The 5,315-nt window shown below is 34.5% G+C and overlaps 1 long non-coding RNA gene across 1 annotated transcript; it reads right to left on the bottom strand.

Moving 5' to 3' along the window:
• Positions 1-427, bottom strand: LOC144572147 (uncharacterized). Its single transcript, XR_013517689.1, has 3 exons — positions 364-427; positions 168-260; positions 1-88 (listed from the first exon to the last, which is right to left on the bottom strand). It is a non-coding gene; the product is annotated as an uncharacterized LOC144572147 (long non-coding RNA).
• Positions 428-5,315: the final 4,888 nt, after the last annotated feature.

Raw genomic sequence — 5,315 nt, forward strand, 5'->3', positions numbered from 1 at the left:
TTTAGAAGTTGTCCAAGAAAAATGTACACCATTGTCGTGTTATTGCATGAAGTTGCGTCAATGTTTATTTTTCTGTCGGAAAGTCACACTGCATGAATACAAATTAAGAAGTTAATTTTATCCAAGTTATATGAAAAATGAATCAATTTCAATCATAAAATATATACATTAGGAAAAATATCAAATTGCGTAGTGACTAGGTTTTGCATGTGTTTCATGACATAAAATCCACACACCTTGCCACCTTTTTGCGTAGGGCTCTGAAATATTCAATGTAAGTAAAATAATTGCCCGAGAGAGCTCAATCGCAAAGAAGGCAAAAAATTAAGCATTAAATTAAAACTCAAGTGTACAAGTTCATACCTTAATGAATTGCCACACACATTGCGTTGATCCCTCCTTGTGCACTCCTTCGGACTCCACATAAGATTCAAAAATGCTGAAATTTTATTAAATATCAATGAATTAATTAGTATTACCAACAAATAGTACGATGATTGTAAGTAAATGAAAATAGACTAAATGTTATATTTATTGCTGACTCTATAAATAAATGGCACCATGATTTCATAATCTGGTTCCCTTGGCGCTAGAGAATCAATAACATACACCATACACTAATAATTCAACTTATAATTTCATATGAAACCCTAAACCTGATACACTAAATTAATTTCACAAAAAATAGAAAACATAGTTTGGTACCACTATGATTTTGAGGGCTGCTGCCTTCTCCAACCACACCTTCATCTTCAGTCAACATTTCAATTCTTCTCTTCCTCATTGAATCAGGAATGCCAAGTTGTTTCATATACCATAAAAAAATCACATGAATTTAGATAAACCTAGAATAAACAAGTTGAGTTGCATAAACCCTAAACCTCACTTGAATTTACGTTCCTCACTTTAATTTTATTCCCACTCAAGGTTACTATCTTACGATTTATTTTGATTCAAACTAATATTCTAATATGTTAAAATTTGATATCTTGTAATCATTCACCATGTTGTATATTTATTATCATTTTATATATCTAAAGTATGACCTGGATATGTTGTATGAATATGTAGTATGTGGCAGTAATTACTATTATGTTGTTGTTTGTGTATATAATTATTTGCATGCCAAGCACGAATATTTTGGGAATATATATACAGACATCAAAAACTTGTGGTTGTAAAATTCAAGTTCTATCGTAGCCCCAAAGTCTTAGTAAAATGAATCGGTTTTATACTAAATTATATGTTAACCAAAAGAATCGTGAATAGTTAAATGGAGTTTCTAATGACTACTGGTACCGTATACCAGAAACAAGTACCAAGTATCTCTCCTCTCTCTCAAAAAACCGACGAAATGCAATTTTGACTCTAAATACCATAAAATCTCATACCAGAAATGCAATTTTGGCTCTAAAACCTAAAATATTGGAATTAAGAAATTGAAGGGAATATTAACCTGAAATTGAAGGGATATTAGGAGGAGATAGGGAGACGGCGGAGCAAAGCGGAGGTGTGCTCAGTTCTTAGAGGATTAGGTAGAGGGGTGCTCGGTTCGCAGTTCGCTGAGAGAGAAAGGCGGCGGAGCTGTGCTCTGATGAGACAGCGAGGTGTGCTCGATTCTCAGAGGAAGACGGCGGAAGTGTGCTCGGTTCACAGTTCGTCGAGAGAGCAACGTGGTGCTGATCGACAACAGTTCGCCAAGAGAGAGGGAGGAGCAGTTTTGGCCGAGGGAATTTGAAGTGGGAAATGAAATTTTTGGCTAGAGAATTTGAAGGGGGATATTAATCTTCTGTTGTTTTGGCGAGGGAATTTGAACGGGAAATGAAAATTTTGGCGGCTGATCGGCTTTTATTTCGGGACCTACACCAACGATTTTTCCCTAAAAACAGTCATTGTATGTAGGGACCTACACCGACGGTTATTAAAGGTGAGCCGTCAGTGTTGTTTTATTTTTTTTCCTTAGTTCTATATAATAAGATGCACATGATCAGTTGAATAAACCTCATAAATTCTAATGATCATGCCGTAAATATGGATTTATGAAAATATTTAATTTGTGCATATATGCTTATAAAATTTCAAAATTTCAAAATTTCAAAATTTTATTTGTGCATATATGCTTGCATTAATAAAAAAGATGTGTAGTTCGTATATCATCTATGGTACCTAAAATTGGTAACTTTGAAATCCAGACTATTCAATTGAATTTTGAACTAATTTAGTCCAATTTTCAAGTTTATTTAATATTTATGTCAATACAAATTGAACAATATGATCTTTTTATGTAGTAATACAAATTTTGAATTACTATAATATTTGTGCCAATACAAAGAAACACTGACCCTTTTATTTAAAAAACAGTCACTGTAGAGTATACTATCAACACTGACCCTTTTATTAAAAAAACAGTCACTGTAGGGTGAGGCAACACTGACCCTTCCTTTCACATAACAGTCAGTGTTGGTATACCGCTCAACACCGACGGTTTTTTTTTGAAAAACAGTCACTGTAGGGTGAGGCAACACTGACTGTTTTTTTTAATAAAAGGGTCGGTGTTGGTGTACAGCTCAACACTGACTGTTTTTTTAATAAAAAAGGTCGGTGTAGGTTTTGATCACTGACGGTTTTAAAAAAAAACAGTCAGTGTTGATTCATTGACGGTTGTTTACAATTGAACAGTCAGTGTTGAAGTTCTTCTTATTTACGATTTTGTCATGCAGTCTTTACACTGACTGTGACACGTTAAAACCGTCGGTAATTGAGGGTCAGTAAAAGGGTTTTTTGTACTAGTAAGTGCTGAGCTGTGATCGTTGGATAGAAAAAGATTAAAATATATAATTAAGCTAATCAACGGCACATTTGGTTTGACTAGTGACGATTGAAACTGTCAAATGTGTGAAAGGAGCTAGGAGTTAGATTTCTTATAATATTGTCAAAAGGTCATGCGCTCACCACGATGAAATGGAGACAAAGCACGGGATTGAAATTTAATTTTACTAGGATTTTCTTCTCTTCTCTTATCTATTGATTGATTGGTTTAGGGTTTATGGTTTAGGGGTTTGGAGTACTCTAGTAGTGTCAATATATAGAAAGATAATATGACATTTATGACCCTAATACAACACTCCAATTAAAGATGTTTAGAGGACTTTAGTAGTGTCTCCATTTGGCCAGAAAATATGGCATTTAAACGCTAATTCAACACTCCAATTGAAGGTGTTTGGAGCACTTTAGTAGTGTTTCCATATGACAAGAAAATAGAGCTTTTACAATCCAAATACAACACTCCAATTGATGATATTTGGATCACTCTAGTAGTGTTTTTATATGTCGAGTTAATAGGGCATTTACAATTCTAATAAAACACTACAATTGAAGGTGCTTGCAGCACTCTACTAGTGTCACTATATTGCAAGATAATAGGCATTTACAACCCTAATTCAACACTCCAATTGAAGGTATTTGGAGCATCCTTGTAGTGTCTTCATATGACAATATAATAGTGGGTTTACAACCCCAATAAAACACTACAATTGAAGGTATTTGGAGCACTCTCGTAGTGTCTCTATATGACAAGAGAATAGGGTATTTACAATCCTAATACAACACTCTAATTGAAGGTGTTTGGAGCAATCAAGTAGGGTCTCCAGATAGCAAGATAATAGTACATTTACAACCCTAATACAACACTCCAATTGAAAGTGTTTTGAGCAATCGAGTAGTGTCTCCAGATGGCAAGATAATAGTACATTTACAACCCTAATAAAATACTCCAATTGAAAGGCAGTGTGTCTTTATACGGCAAGATAAAATGACATTCACAACCCTAATACAACATTACAATTGAACGTGTTTGGAGCAGTCTAGTAGTGTCACTATATGGAAGATAATAGGGAATTTACTATCCTAAGAAATAACCCCAATTGAAGGTGTCTGGAGCAATCTGGTAGTGTCTCTATATGGCAAGATAATAGGGTATTTACAACCCTAATACAACACTCGTATTAAAGGTATTTGGAGCACTCTAGTTGTGCCTCATTATGACAAAATAATATGGCATTTACAACTCTAATACAATACTCCAATTGAAGGTGTTTGGAGCACTCTAGTAGTCCTCCAGATGGAAAGATAATAAGACATTTAAAACCCTACAACACTCCAATTTATGGTATTTCGTGCACTCTAGTAGTGTGTTTATATGGCAAGATAATAGAGAATATAAAACCCTAATAAAATACTTCAATTGATGGTGTTTGGAGCACTCCAGTAGTGTCACTATATGGCAACATAATAGGGCATTTACAACCCCAATAAAACACTCCAATCGAAAGTGTTTGCAGCACTCTAGTAGTGTTTCTATATGGAAAAATAATATGACATTTACGACCCAATAACTACACTCCAATTGAAGGTATTTAGAGCACTCTTGTAAACCCCTCTATATAACATGATAATATGGCACTTAGAACCCTAATAAAACACCCCAATTAAAGGTGTTTGGAGCACTCTAGTAGTATATGGCAAGATAATAAGGCATTTTGCATCCTAATTCAACACTCCAATTGAAGGTATTTGGAGCACTCTAGTAGTGTCACTATATGACAAGATAATAGGACACTTATAACCCTAATACAACACTCCAATCGAAAGTGTTTGGAGCATTATGGTAATGTCTCTATATGGCAATATAATAGGGCATTTATAACCCTGATAAAACACTCCAATTGAAGGTGTTTGGAGCACTCGAGTAGTGTCTCTATATGACAAGATAATATGGCTTTTACAACCATAATACAATACTCCAATTGAACGAGTTCGAAGCACTCTAGTAGTGTCTCCAAATAACAAGATAATATGGCATTTACAACCCTAATTCAACAATACAATTGAAGGTGTTTAGAGCACTCTAGTTGTGTCTCCATATGACAAGATAATAAAGCATTCACAACCCTAATAAAACACTCCAATTGAAAGTATTTAGAGCACTCTACTAGTGTCTCTATATGGTAAAATAATAGGGTACAACCCTAATACAATACTCTGATTAAAAATGTTTGGAGCACTCTACTGGTGTCTCTATATAGCAAGATAATAGGGCATTTACAACACTAATAAAACACTCCAATTAAAGGTGTTTGGAGCACTCTAGTAGTGTCACTATATGGCAAGATAATAGGGCATTTATAACTCTAATTCAACACTCCAATTGAAGGTTTTTGGAGAACCCTAATTGTGTCTCCATATGACAATATAATAGTGCGTTTAAAACCCTAATAAACACTCCAATTGAAGGTATTTGTAGCAGTCTAGTAGTG

Source organism: Carex rostrata, chromosome 20 (genome assembly GCF_964058835.1).
Source record: "Carex rostrata chromosome 20, lpCarRost1.2, whole genome shotgun sequence".
Taxonomy (NCBI): domain Eukaryota; kingdom Viridiplantae; phylum Streptophyta; class Magnoliopsida; order Poales; family Cyperaceae; genus Carex; species Carex rostrata.